The sequence below is a fragment of the Eulemur rufifrons genome, chromosome 15, assembly GCF_041146395.1.
Source record: "Eulemur rufifrons isolate Redbay chromosome 15, OSU_ERuf_1, whole genome shotgun sequence".
Lineage (NCBI taxonomy): Eukaryota > Metazoa > Chordata > Mammalia > Primates > Lemuridae > Eulemur > Eulemur rufifrons.
Genome location: NC_090997.1, coordinates 15,158,158 through 15,174,149, shown reverse-complemented (window position 1 = coordinate 15,174,149; position 15,992 = coordinate 15,158,158).

The following is a 15,992-nucleotide window of genomic DNA, read 5'->3' as shown; positions in this document are numbered from 1 at the left end:
CTTCAGTGTAGAAGAGTTCCAAGTGGCTAGCCCTTCCCTTGAAAGATGGTATCATATTTAGGGCTCAGCATTGCTCTCTGCTCCTTGAAGCTCATGCATTTAGCAGTGGCAGTGACTGTATCAGCTTTGGTAAGAGCATAGCCTGCATCTCTTTGATCGTGGATACAGCATTCATGGGTTCCCTGAGGAAGCAGTGGAGCGGTGGTAGAGAGATAACTACTGGGTGCATCATCCTGTCCTGGTTGTTGAGAACACTCCTTGCAGTGGCCGATCTCTGCTGGACGTTAATGTGAGAGATAAAGCTCCATATGCTTTGTGCTCACTCCCATAAGTCCCTCCACATCTTTGTCTCTGATATTTCAAATCTGACCAAACAGCCAAGCCATTTGTCACTGCCTAAGAGTCTATGTACATTCACACCTCCACACAAAGGAGATGGCCAAGTGTACTGTTCAAATCTCTGCCCAGTGGAGACTTTCCTCTCACCACTGTCCTTTGGGAACACTCTTGAATGTAGCTGAGTAGAGTAGAAGTCCATTTTCAGCTTGCTCCAACATACTAAGCTAACTTATATGTCAACCCAAGATTTTTCCTCCTCTGTCATCTGGTCACACCCAACAGGTCAAGGTGTAAATTGAGAGAGATGTGTCAGTGTAATAGGGGTGACCTGTTTCTGTAACTTACTGATGCTTTCTGGACATGCTCAGACCTGATCCCAAATGTACTATTTTTGTTGTATGATCCCAGGGACTTGAACATCCATCCATGGGCCCACCACCACCCATGGTCATAGTGCTTAAAGTGGAATCAGAGCTCAAAGATGCCACCAGTAAGCTGGCAGTGGGAATACTCCCACTTCCAGATGGTGATCTTCAAGGCTATGTCCTTGCAGGGTGGTTCTGCATGGAGGCACAACATGGCAGAGTCCTTGCTTGGACAGACCTCAAGGAAGTACTCTGATGTTAACGGCTCATCAAGGTCCAGGTAGAAGCTGTTGAAATTGTAGCCCTGCACAATCTTGGGTGAGAGGTTGTCAAAGGTGTAGTAGGTCTGGTTGTACATTTTCCACTTAAAGCCTGTGTTAACATAGTTGAGTGACAGACTTGTAGTTGCAAAAGCAGTATGCTGAAGAGGGGGCAGCAGGAAAGAGATAGACAGGGAACATACTCTGAACAGGTTTGCCTATGAATGGCAGAAAAGGGAGAATAATGTCTGGGAGGGAATGTAGGAGGACTTCTCTTTCCTTCCTCCCTTTCTTCCTTGTTTCCTTTCTTCCTTCATTCCTTCCTTCCATCCTTCTTCCCTCCCTCCTTTTTCTTTCTTTCTTTTTTCTTTCATACAGAAGGGACACCATCATGTTTCAATGTTCACAGGAATAATCCTGTTGAGAGAGAGAGATATTCTAATAACAGGCAAGATATAAGATAATTTTTTGTGCAAGATCTCTCAGATGGGAAGTATTGGGAATGAGAGCCCAAATACAGGAATTTATTATAGATAGGAGGTGGGAAAGCTACATCTTTCACCTTAAAGAAGCAAAGAGAAAGGAATCAGAGTAGGTGCAATAACAGAAAATTCTTATTTGTTGTGTTTTATTTGCCCTGTGAAGAGGACGGTAACTTTTTTTTTTCTGAGAGTGAGGAAATAAAGAAGTGGGGTCAGTAGTGAGGAGAAAGGGGATATTTTGTAAGGACATATCATTATGAAAAGAGAAAAAAATCTTATCAGGAAAATAATTATAGGTAGCACCAAGAACACAGCCGAGGTTGGAGACCAACAATTTTTAAGGACTCTATGTTAGTCCTAATAGACGAATTATACTTCAGTAACAACTCCTCAGCATCAGTAACTTAAAACAATGCAGAGTTGTTTCTTTGTATGCCACGTAGCTATCTCAGGTTGGAAAGAGCTCTGCTCTATGTGTTGTCCCTCATGGATTTAGGCTGATGCAGCCTCTGCCATTTAGACCATCACCAGCCAAAATAAATCACACAGTGCTGCCAACTTCATGGGGGTGGTCTCAAAGCAAGAGAACCAGAATACCTATGAACTGAACTAAAAACTAACATCATAGTTTTGTGTTTGAATTCTCTAGGACATTTCATCAATCTGTAGTAAAGGTGGAAATGTTGGTTAATGCAAATTGTGATTTTGACCATTGGATTGGATAAATGAGTGGCAAGAGAGATAAATGTTGTCAAAGATAAACTATGAAGTATCAGGTGGAAAGGGAAGAAAGTGAAGGGAGAAGGTCTGATAAGAAGAAATAGTCAGTTGGAGGGCTAGGTTCTGTTGATGCTTAAAAGTGTAATGGGTGTAGTGGGAATAAATGAGAGAGCTGGGAGGGTAGAAGGCTGTGGCCAGAAGATAAACTGTCTCAATTTAAAAATTCAAGGACAAACAGCAGTGAGATGATAACGTTCAAGGTGGGAGTATGAGGGATGGCTGCAGTGGTGGTTAGGTGAAGAGAATGAAATTCTGATTGTAGTTTTGATTATATTTTAATACAAATGTGAGATCACCTATACTGCAGAACATTTTTGTGAAGATAAGTCATAGTGGCACTTGTGGTAGTAGAAGTTAACCCTCCTTCTCCTTATCCGAGGGAAAGAAATTGGCATATATTATTTAATTTTTACTTAACTGCCTGAAACAGAAAAGAATTCATGTGTTTACGGGACAGAATTGCAGAAGTCATTGGCAGTGCCATTGGAATTAAAGCAAAAAATGGGGAAGGAAAGGCCATTAAAATTTAAATTAGTGTAAGCATTAAGTCAGAGCTTGCACTGATTTAGAGGCTGATGAGGAAAATTGCAAAAGATGTAAACAAATGGAAAAATGTATCATGCTCCTGGATTGGCAGAATCAACATTGTTAAAATGTCCCTACTACCCAAAATGATTTACAGATTCAGTGAAATCCCCATCAAAATACCAATGTCATATTTCGCAGATCTAGAAAAAATAATTCTACACTTCGTTTGGAACCAGAAAAGAGCCTGAATAGCCAAAGCAAACTTAAGCAAAAGGAACAAATCTGGAGGCATCACTTTACCAGGCTTTACGCTATATTACAAGGCTACAGTAACCAAAACATCATGGTACTGACACAAAAATGGAGACATATGCCAATGGAATAGAAGACTGAACCCAGGTATAAAACCATCCATATATTGCCATCTGATCTTTGACAAAGTAGACAGCAATATACACTGGGGAAAAGAATCCCTATTCAATACATAGTGCTGGGAAAATTGGATAGCCACGTGTAGAAGATTGAAACAGGATTTATATCTCTCACCATTCACTAAAATTAATTCAAGATGGATAATCTTGACATGAAATCATAAGACTTCTCAAAGAGAATGTTGGAAAAACTCTTTTAGATATAGGCCAAGGCAAAGAATTTATGAAGAAGACCCCAACGGCAATCACAGCAACAACAAAAATAAATAAGTGGGACTTGATTAAATTAAAAAGCTTCTGCACAACCAAGGAAACAATCAACAGAGCAAATAGACAACCTACAGAATAGGAGAAAATATTTACATGCTATACATCTCATAAAGGACTAATAACCAGAATATACAAAGAACTTAAGCAAATTAGCAAGAAAAAATCAAAGAACCCCATTAAAAAGTGGGCAAAACACTTTTCAAAAGAAGATAGACTGATGGTCAATAAACATATAAAAAAATGCTCAATGTCACTAATAATCAGAGAAATGCAAATAAAAACCACAATGAGATATCACCTAACCCCAGTGAGAATGGCTTTTATCAAAAAGTCCCAAAACAATACATCCTGGTGTGGATGTGGACAGAAAGGAATACTTAAACATTGTTGGTGTGACTGAAAACTAGTGCAACCCCTATGGAGAATAGTATGGAGATTCCTCAAAGAACTAAAAGTAGACCTAGCATTTGATCCAGAAATCCCACTACTGAGTATTTACCCAAAAGAAAACAAGTCATTTTATGAAAAAGACACTTGCACTTGAATGTTTATTGCAGCACAACTCACAATTGCAAAGATGTGGAATCAAGTCCATTAATACATGAGTGGATTAATAAAATGTGGTATATTTATACCATGGAGTACTACTCAGCCATAAAAAATGAATTAATACCTTTTGCAAAAATCTGGATGGAACTGGAGACCATTCTCCTAAGTGAAGTATTGCAAGAATGGAAAAACAACCACATGTATTCACTATTAAACTGGAACTAACTGATCATCACTCATGTGCACAGATGGAAGTAAAACTCAGCATAAATCATGCAGGTAGACGAGGGGGAAGGAGGTGATTGGGTGAAATCATACCTAATGAGTACAATGTACACTATCTGAGTGATGGACACATTTATGACTTTGACTCAAGCAGTACGAAAGCAATCCATGCATCCAAAACATTTGTACCCCCATAAGATTCTGAAAGAAAATAAGCTAAAACACTTGATGAAAATAGGATCACACGTTTAAAAAAATGAATTGTCCACAGTTGCTTAACTTTTTAAGTGGAGTTCTGGCTAAGTATTTTGCTACAACGAAGGACCCTGGACAGCACTGGCAAATGAGATGAAAGTGAGACTTCTGCTACCAGGGCCCCACCACACCTCTTAACGAAGCAGTTCAGGAGCCTGTGATCGTCTCTGTGAGTATTGCGACTGGATGTGGACCACAATGCCCAGCTTTCACCAGCACAATATCTTTTGCTTTTAAAAAGTTTTTTTGTACAAATGTCTCCATCTTTCTCCATTGATACTGGGTTTGAGTAACTAAAATTAACTCGTTAAAGCTGTGTCATTAGTTTTAAAACCTTATTTTTTGGCATTTTAATAAGTGGCCACAGGTGGTTATTAACAAGGGTACAGCTTGTATAAAACCATTTGTTTTCTTGACAAAATGCCTATTACTTTCTAGAAAATAATAATGCGCCCTGTTATCATTTGAGCAGCAACTATGGGCCAGGTACTTGGCTAAGCTCATTTCATACCACTGCTTATTTAAATCTCATAATAATCCAATGAGTTAGCTTTGTTTCTATTGTTATCCCTGTTTTATAAATGAAAGAATTGGATCTTGGAGAGACTGAGTAACTCATCTGAGGTCACATGACGTGTAAGTGGCAGAGGCAGGGTTTGCACTCAGGGACTCTGGCTCCAGGATATGTCCTCATAACATTAAACAGCACTGCATCTTTCTTAAAGAGAAAAGACTGTCTCCAAGGACAGCACCTTGTTGTCACCATAAGCTACACTTTTGGTTCTTTCTTAACTCTTAAGAAAAAAAGAGGTTAGTTTGTTAGCTGGGCACAATGGTGTAGGCTTATAGTCCCAGCTACTCAGGAAGGTAAGGCAGGAGGATCCCTTGAGCTCAAGAATTCAAATCCAGCCTGGGCAACACAGTGAGACCCCCATCTCTAAAAAAAATTTTTAAGTGGTTTGTTTGTTGTGTAGACTACCTTAAAAAGGGAAGAGAAAAAGGAGTCCTGTTGTATGCTCCTCAGGGTTTCTTTCTCTTTAGCTTTCTTCTCCAGAGCCACCACCCACCACCCACCCACCTGCCACCAAAGAACTGTGCAATAGACTGGCCTAAAACAAGACCTACTGGACGTGGGAAGGAGACATTCTCTGTTAAAAATACATCTTTTTAGTAAGAACATATAAGTAAAAATGTTGAACAAATGGTATAAATTTGAATGCTATATTATAGCATACATTGAGTCTATTAACAGCAATTGGCTTTTTTTTTTTTTTTTTTTGGACTAGTGTTCTACTTTGTTCCTTCACAAAAATAGTCCTGGTCAGTAGAGTCACAACAAGCTAGAGGGTGAGGAAGACTTATAGATTTTCACTTCTAGTGGACACAAAAACTAGAAAAATACAGAATAGCCCTATTTTGAGCTTTGTCTTCAGATGACTTGGAATTTGGGGAGGAATTATGAAAAAGAGACCTAGAAAAGGAGAAATGAAGTCTGCTTCACAATGCATGTGAATTCTCCTGTGATTTTGTTGTTGTTGTTGTTGAAGACAAGCATGTATAGAATCACAATACATAATTAGAGATACCAGCCTAACATTATGGCCTTACTGTGCACTAATGAAGCTAAAATCTAAGTAGGAGAAGTGTCACGTTATGAGACCCTGTAGGGTGTTTAGTGATTGGTGAAGACAACCTTCTGGGTGAGATTATTTAAGTGAATAGTCCACTGAGGACAAAAAAAAAAAAATGGAACTTATGAGTAAATTTCCAACTTCTATTGGCAGCAAGACTTTTCTTCCTGACATACTCATTTATAGATTCTCAATTAAAAAAAAGCACATAAAGGCTGATAAGATCCATTCAGTGATTTTTATGTTCATTATAGACTATACTTCAGTGTTAGCAGAACTGATTACACCCCTCTGCCGAGTCCTAGGGGTCAAAGAAGCACATTTTGAAAGACACTGGACTAGATAAGCTCTGTGTGGCAGAGACATTGGTGCCTCTGAATGGCAGGTGCTTCCTCATATTCTTGGAACTTTGACAGTTATGCCGGGTCATGTGACTAGTTGGGGCCAATGAGCTGTAAGTAGAGGTGACTGTGTCAATCCCAAGCTGAAATGTGGATTTATGGATATAAAGAGACCTTATTCCCTTCTTCCTGTGAGGCCGTAACGAGGGAGTTATGTCACAACATGAAGGCACAGCCTCCGTCAGCCTGGGTCCCTGAGTGAGAGGAAAAGTCCTCTCTCACAACCCACGCCGGACATATACTGTGAAAGAGAGACGCTGATGTTTGCTAACCCAGCATAAACTAGCCGACCTGAACAATCTTGGAAATGACATTTTCTGGTTTCTGTTCTTTTTCTATGCCCTTAGTCCTCTTTTCTCTAATCTGACTTCATTTAGAAGTCAGATTTAGAGGAATAAACAGTTCCAGCATGCTGAACACACCAGCTCAAGGGTGTCAATGTGATTCTACTAAAATGATTTCATGTATATGCTATGCAATAATGTTTTCTAAAGTCATAACATAATATTGCAGTCAAAATTATATGTTGGCTGTTGCACTCTGTTTTCTGAGAAATCGACTGGTTTATTAAATAGAAAAGAATTCCCACATGAAATAATTCCTAAGTGAGTCCCATAGATTATTAACCCATGTAAGGAGACATTCAATAACAACAACAAAAAAACATTAACTCATTCCTTTTCAATCTGTCAACTGGCTACTGTGTATTTAACTAATTTGATTCATAGAGTGCATGAAACATTTTCCATCTTGTCTAATGTAATATTCTTTATCTGGTTATTAACATGAAACTAACCATGGTAGAACTAATTTAGCAGAGCTTATTTTCCTCCACTTTTAAAAGTGAAGAAAATAAAAATTCAAAATAGGAAAAACTTTCTATTTGATATCTAGGTGTTCTGTTGAAAATAGGAGGTAGGGCAGTAACTGTAGTATAGCCGAAAGAATATTGGTTGCGTTATGGGAAGACTCAAGTTCAAATTCTAGCACGGACATTTAGCTTCAGATGATAGTGAGCCAATCACTTTAGTTCTGTGAGTCTCAGTTTCTTCACATATTAAATGAGCATAATACAATCTTAATTCAAAAGACTATTGGGTAGGACAACTGGATATCCACAAGCAAAAGAATTAAATTGGACTCCAACCTTACACCATATTATAAAAATAAACTCAAAAAAAAAAAAAAAGAACTAAAGACACTGGTTTCTTATATACACACCAAAAATATAAGCAACCAAATAGATAAGCTGGATGTCAACAAAATTAAACACTTTCATGCTTCAAAGGACACCATTAAGAATGTGAAAGGACAAACCAAAGGATGGGATAAAACTTCTGTGAATCACAAATCATATATCTGAATACGGACTTGTACCTAGTATTTTATATATATGCATATAATAAGGAATTATTCTGGCTGGGCGCAGTGGCTCATGCCTGTAATCCTAGCACTTTGGGAGGCCAAGGCTGGAGGATCACTTGAGCTCAGGAGTTCAAGACCAGCCTAAGCAAGAGTGAGACCCCATATCCACTAAAAATAGAAAAATTAGCCAGGCAGTCGTGATTTGTGCATGCAGTCCTGCTACTCAGGAGGCTGAGGCAGGAGGATCACTTGAGCCCAGGAGTTTGAGGTTGCAGTGAACTATGATGACACCACTGTACTCTACCCAGGGTGACAGAGCAAGATTCTGTCTCAAAAAAAAAAACAGAATTATTCCAACTCAATATTCAACTCTATAATAAGGAGGCAAGTAACCCAATTTAAAAAAAAAATAGGCAAAGTATCCAAATAGACAATTCTCCAAAGAAAATATACAAATAGCCAATAAGCACATCACATGGAAAGATGCTCAACATAATTAGTTACCGGGGTATTGTAAAGTAAAACTATAATGAGATACCACTTCATATCCACTTGGATGGCCATCATCCAAAAGACAGATAGTAATAAGTGCTGGTGAGGATATGGTGACACTGGAATCCTCATATGTTGATATAAATGTAAAATGATGCAATTGCTTTTGAAAACAGTTTGGCAGTTCCTCAAATGGTTAAGAAGAAATACTATATGATCCAGAAAGTTCATTACTAGGTCTGTCTCAAGAAAATTGTAAACAAGTGTTTGAACAAAAATATTTACACAAATATTTATATTAATATCAGCATTATTCATAATAAGCAAAAAGTAAAAAGAAGCCAGGTGTCCACCAACAGACAAATGGACAGATAAAATGTGGTGTATCTACACAATGGAATAGTATTTGGCAATAAAAAGAAATAAAGGGCAGTGTATGGGAAATCTCTGTACATTCCTCTCGATTTTGCTGGGAACCTAAAATTTCTCTAAAAATAAAGTCAATTAAAAAAAGAAGTAATGTGCTGATAAATGCTACAACATGAGTAAACCTTGAAAACATTATGCTAAGTGAAAGAAGCCACATACAAAGGACCATATATTATATGATTCCATTTATATGAAATATCCAGAAAAGGTAAATCTGCAAAGAGAGAAAGTAGATTGGTAATTGACTACATCTCTGGAGGATGAAATGATTGAGTGGGTAACAGCTGGGGCATATGGTTTCTTTTGGGGGGGCAATAAAATTTTTTGGCTTTGATATATGTATATAGTGTGACAATTGCCACAATCAAGTTAATTAACACAGCCATCACCTCACATAGTTACCTCAGGTTTTTATGTTGGTTTGTTTGTGAGTGTGTGTGTGTGTGTGTGTGTGTGTTGACAACATTTAAGATCTACTCTCTTAGCAATTAACGGTGGTTTCCAGGGACTAGGGAATGGGGAGAATAGGGAGATATGGGTCAAAAGATATAAATTTTCAGTAATAAGATGAATAAATTCTGGAGATCCAATGTACAACATGGTGATTATAGTTAATAATACTGGATTGTTTACTTGAAATTTGCAATGAAAATGTTTTAAATTGATTGTGGTCATGGTTGCACAACTCTGTGAATATACTAAAGGCCATTGAATCTTGCATGTTAAATGAGTGAATTATATGGCACGTCAATTATATCTCCATAAAGCTGTTTAAAAAGGTTGTGGTGAAGAATAAGCAATGTAGTAAGTATGCTCTTATGATACAAGACAGATGTGCAAAAATTATAACGTTTAAAATATTCTATAAAGCATCACAGTTCCTGTTTCTGAGTCCTGTCCTTTTGGGCCAGCTGCAAATTCTCTGAGTAACTAATTCTGAGGGCCCCTCTCCTTCCCAGAATCACAATAGAATTAGGGATGTTACCTGGTGCCTAGAAAGAGGGAGCAGTGCCTCCCTTTGCCAGTGTTTCAAGTCTGCCTCTGGCATCACTGCTGTCCACTGAAATCCCATGATGCCCTGTGGGTTCTGGGCCTTACTCAGCACAGGTAGGAACCCTGGAGCCTATGTTCCCTCTGTCCCAACTCCTTTGGTCTCACAGCTCCATCAGACCTTTCAGGACTCTGGTCTCCAAGGCTCAGCCATCTCACCCCTGGCCAGTCTAGTGGAGGCTCTTTGAAATCTAGGGAGAATCTCTCTTTGCTCCCTCCTTCTCCAAGCTTCACTGTGATGTCCTAGAAACTCAATGCTCCTTATTTTTTAAAAGTTGGTCTTGATGACTCATAAAACCCACAGCCTATCTAAATTACAAGACAGAAATGGATTAAACTTGAAATGTTCCCAGAAAGTAATAGAAATAGTTAATCCCATTCCTCCAGTGCAGCAGAGAACAAACAAAACAATTAAATTGCTGTATTAGAGCATTCTGAATGAAGGTTTATATATCCTGACCTAGTGAGGCCATGAGTTAAAGATATTAATAAGTTAATACTAAACGTTGATTCTTACTTTGTGTTTGGCATGGTATAAGTACATGCTTTACCTTTCTCCTTTCAAGAACAAATAAGAACCATACTTATAAGGAAATAATGATTTTGGTCCTCAGTTTCAAGAAACATGACAAACTGATTCATAAAATAAGCATTCTGAAATTGTTTACAATATTGAGTGACTTTAGGTAAGAAAGCAGGGATTCTTATTTTCTCGTTGCCTACATGAGTAGAAACAGACAATATTTTTTTATTTTTCAATATATTTCTTCATCAGAAGAAATAGAAGCAGATTTTTCACTAAAGACAGCTCTAGGACAATGTTCTTCTTTGTGACACTCAACAGAGACTAGATACTCTCCTGTTGAGAGAGCCCAGGAGAAAGAAGGGAGGCCTCCTTCCTGGACTAAATAGTGGGGCTAAAGGAAAACACTCTCAACCACATTCCTGTAGCACAGCGGAGCCACACCGTATGGACTTTTTCCTCTGTAACACAACAAGGCTGGGTTAGACTAAAGGAGCTCGAAGACCCTCTACATGTCTCTCATCCTATGATTGCTAAACACACATGGTTGTGCAAAAATATTGCATCAGTGGGTGTCCATTGAAGGCAGAATTTGTGGGGTTAAGAAATCACTGTTATAGGTCTTTCTGCATCTTTTGTCATGAAGAGGATGAAGAGTGAAGCAGCTCAAAGCAGTGGAAAGAACACTGAATTCAGACCCAAACCTCTCCATCCTAACTCTGGCTCATCCAGAACTAGCTTGTTTCTACTTCACCTCTCAGCCTATAAAACAGGGATGCCTGCTACCTCGCCCTACTGTTTAGATCAAATCACTTTGGAAACTCTGTTGCCTATCAAATGTCATACGGTTGTAAGATGTAATAGTGATTAAGAACATTTCTGGATCAAATTCCCAGCCCCTCATATTTCCTTGTAAATCAAAGTCCGTATTCACTACAGCTCTCTCAGCACTGTCAGACCCAGGAAACTTCCAGCTGTCATTTTTTTGGAAAGCTATTTGTAGCTGGAAGCACTGCCACTCTGCTTTTCCTGTCCTGGACATCCTGATTCTCAGTCATAGTTTTAGATGAACAAGCTTCTTATCTGAGATTTAGATATTTCACATTCTCCTAAGCCAGTTTGCTATGAATAACTTCAGTTCTTTTCTAACTACATTTTTAGAGGTCGCTAGTTCCTCTGCTGTCTGCTGTGGAGGAGGCCACAATGAATCTTGGAACTGCTTTTTCCATGAAAATGCTCTTTTGGGGGAGAACCAGATCAAAACTAAACATAAATGATGAAAGTGGTGGTTTAGTCCCCAAGTTACATTTTCAGCATTCTTTTCCCATGCTGTGTGAATTTGTCATCTGGCCAAAAGGGGGGGAGGGAAACAAGTAAAAAAATAAAATTAAAGCAAGGCATTACCCCCCCATAGGTCAGGGTCTGAAACATAAATGGACTAAACTTCATAAAAATGTCTCTAGGTGAGCCTCAGAACCACAATCTATTAATTTCTAAGACTCTATACATTGAGATTTGGCTGGGCTCTTTCTGTGTCATAATGTGTCATTCAAGGTGGCTTCATGGAAAGCCAGAGACTATGTTTGAAAACATTCGTTCATTCATTCATTTATTCATCATCTGCAATGAACAAAGAGAGTGTCAGGCCCTGAGTTGAAAGAGGGAGAGACAGAAAGTGTGCCCTGCCCTCAAGGATGTCCCTATTAATGGAGGCTTTAGACTATATCCCTCCCAAGAGACCTTCTAACATCACGTATCTATTACAACTTTTTGAGGGAGGTTTGAACATTATCTCCATTTTTCAAAAGAGGAAACTGAGGCAAGAGAGATTGGGTGACTTGCCTAAAGTCACACAAGTAGTAGACGGTGAGTCAGGGTTCAATTCAGGCATTTTTGCTGCAGAATCTGTGCTCTTAACTTTGCCTTTGCCTCCCTTTGACAGTCACTGTCAGTGCTCTGCCCCCAAGGCGTGAGTCAGACAGATATTTCAGACACTATAATACATTAAAATCTTTCAAATTCCCACATCTCTAAACTCTAAGTAGGCAATTATCTCTTCTAGTAATTTCTAAGCCCAAACATATTTGAGACTTTATAAATATCATGGAGCGGCATTGTCCACCCGGAGGGTGATTTAGTGCACTTTTAGGTTTTACTTTAAAAATCTGTTTTCTCTATGTGTTTTCATACTTTCTACACTGTCATCAGTAACACATTTAATATAATCAGGAAAAAGAGACAAACAGTAATAAGAAGCATTCACTTTGTCTAGCTTGTTAGTCATGTAATCTAGATTCTTCAGTGATTTCACTCTGAAAATATCTGCTGAATTCCATCGACATTCCATTATCTCACAGGACCAAGTTCACAGCTGTGAATTGACATGTAGGAGATGGCAAGTGAAGCAGATGCTACAGAATTTGGATATATTTCCAACAAAACAGCCACCACTAGGCAACAACTAGTGTTTATAATGCTTGATAGTATAGTTGGGGGGAAAAGAGACCATTCAACCTTCCACACATTCTTTAAGACAAATAGTTGCTATGAAATATTGCCATTACTAGAATATTTCGGCTCACTGCCTGCTTCCCTTCTCAATATTCATTCATTATGCCCACCAACACACACACACGTTTCTGGGACTTTCTAAAATATGGGGCACACATCCCTCTCATAAGATTATATGAATAAAATTAAATATGGAAAATACAGCACAAACATCATTAAACACAGAAGATGCTGAAATAAATAAAATATGAGAGTGGCTGAAGAGTTGTGTCACCCATGAGTGCTGGGCGTCAGATCCACACCTTCCAGAATCCAGAGACAGAACTATCATCTGAGTGTGCCCTCAGCTCTTTTCAATGTCACCGCCCACATCTTCTTTCATGCTGGAAAGACAAAAGTAGAAACTGCAGACCCTTTCCTTTGTGCCTTTTCCCTCTCATACAGTGACACTTTCTTCTGTCTCTGGTTTTTCTTTGTTGAGCAAGGAGCCTTTTCTAATCTCTTGAGGTCTCCAGAAACTTTTTCACCATAATGGCTTTCTTTGCCTCTTGGAAATATGGCAGCATTATATTTCCCAGCCTCCTTTGCAGTTAGGGGTGGTCATGAGACTGGGTTCTGACCAATAGAATGTGGGCAAAAGTGATGTATATGACTTCTAGGCCTGGCCCACAAAAAAAGATTTAAAAACCTTCTGTGTACCACTCTGCTTTCTTCTTCCATCTACCAGCAGGATTCAGGGAATCAGTGAGTAGCTCTGAGGCCCCAGGGGATGGTGGAACAACAGATGGACAAAGCGTGGGTCCCGGAATGACTGTATGGAGAAGGGTCATCTCCTCCCAGCACAACCCACATTGAAATGTAAAGATAGTAAATAATAAACTTTTACAACATTAGGTCACTAAAACTTGGAGGTTGTTAGTTCCAGCAGATAGCTTACCCTGTATGTTTACATAAGAGCTGTATAATATAATTTAAGTGCTGTGTTGTCCTTCAGATCAGATTTAAATAAGCTTCAACATCACTTAAAAAATATTAATACTTCGGTTACTATGCCATGAAGAAAACTAAACTGAGTTTTCTCGGTTTGGAGCACAAATACCATAAAGTGAAATGAAACCAAATTAATCTAGACCAGTTTAAAAATTTGACTTGATTTACTATAGTTCATCCATCAATAAATGGCGTGTGGTGAAATATCTTTATTTGTCTTCCAAAATTTTATGTCCTGTTTATATGGGTCTTCAAGTGTTTTGTCCCAGCGAGCTTGTTTTGTAATTCTGAGCTCCTTCGGAAAGTAGCTTCATATTTAATATGTCATGTTTCATTGTTGCTAAGCATCCATTTGGTGCAAATTAATAACAACATAAGCACTAACTTCAAAAGCCATCAACAGGATGGGACTGGGAAGGGGGGTGCTAGCATTACTGCCCTTGGACTTGAAAAAACCAGGAGGTTTCATATGTGAATCTGTACAACAGGTTTTTTCTTTTCTGTTTTGGCTTCCGCTCTGGTAAATAAGAAAGTAAGAGTGCAAAATGGTGATTGTTAAGTGCCCAGAGGTTGATTAGCCCTTCTCTAATACTCACGGTAGGAAAAGGCTCATCTGCAGAAGAGAAGAGCCTGGCAGGTTTAGAAGGATGGTAGATCCAGGACTGAGCTGACTGCAGCATGAAAGGAAAAGAAATGACTCACCATAGTCCCATTAGGCACCGGAACCTGCAAGTGAAGCCGGGGGTCAGTTATTGAAGGGGAGACAAAGATGAAGCAATGGAGGAGTGAGTTCAAGCTTAACAAAGATATGTCTGACCATGGTGATAGTTTAGGGAGAATCTCAGGCTGAAATTGTGTAGCCATGAGAATCCCAAGCCAGAAGGCTCGCCCGGACCGTTAAGCTCCATCCTGCCAGCTTGATGGGTCCTGAGGGCTTCTGAGTGTTGTGACTGGTAGACATGCAGGTGGTGGAGGATAAGGGAGTTATTAACAACTCACACAAGGCAAGTCCAACCTGGCGGAAGCAAAGCTCACATGGAGATCACACCTACTGATTGATAAACAGGCAACACGCTGATTTCATCCTGTGCCTACAGAAAGGAAAGCTGGTGTGGCAGTTGAGCACAGGAAATGTACAGGGCTCACAAGGGCGGGGCCTGGGACAGTAAGTTGCCTCATCTCTGGTCCCTGCCTGTGGCTGGTGGAAGGTATTGATGGAGTAGAGCTGAGCATCTTCCCACACTGGTCTGGCTCCCCTCCCAGTTCCTTCCAGATCGTGCTGCCTCCTCTTTTCTCTTTTCCCTGTGACCTTTCTTCGTTATTGCCCCTTCATCTTTTTCCTCCTTCTGCTAGAGACTCTTTTTCTAATGGAGGGATTGGAGGGAACAGAAGTCTTTCTATTTCTCAAGTTTTATTTTTCTCTCATTTCATTGATTAAGGCAAATCACATGCCAGCCCATTACCAGTGTGGTGAGCACTATGGCCATCTTTTAGGGAACAGCTTTCATCCTACCAGGCCCTCCTTCTCACTCGTCTGCTGTGGGCAGGACTGGACCTGCGGACTGGTGGTCGGCCCATTTACTCCAGATGGAGGGATTAAGAAGGCAGAGAGAAAGGCATTTGATTTGAGGCTGGAAAGAAATATTGTAGCCAGGTGCAAACTTCAGGAAGATTTTGGCCTCAGTGAGGAATGTGAAAAGAAGGCCCATTTGTAAACTTTGGCAGAATATTTAGATTCTTAGTAAGTATTAATTCATAAAATTTAGTTAATAAATGAGCTACTGGTTTAATCAAGTTAACTTAAAAGAGAGAATTTTTACTGGCTCATTATATGCAATAGAAACTTTGAGCCTTAGTTTTATAGATTTCGGTGGAAATCACAGCAGAAAGCAATAATGAAATCTTTGGGGAAAAGTGTATTCAATGAGTAAGGAGTCCCCATAATTACCCAGACTTTAGCAAATATGATTTGAATGTCAGTTAAAGAGTTTCAGTCTATCTTTAAAAGGAATCTGCTCTTTCTTATTGTTGTTGCTGGTGGTTGTTTTTTGTTTATGTTACTGCTGTTCCTCCTCTTCTTCTTCCTCCTCATTTTCCTGCCCCTCTTCCTTCACTC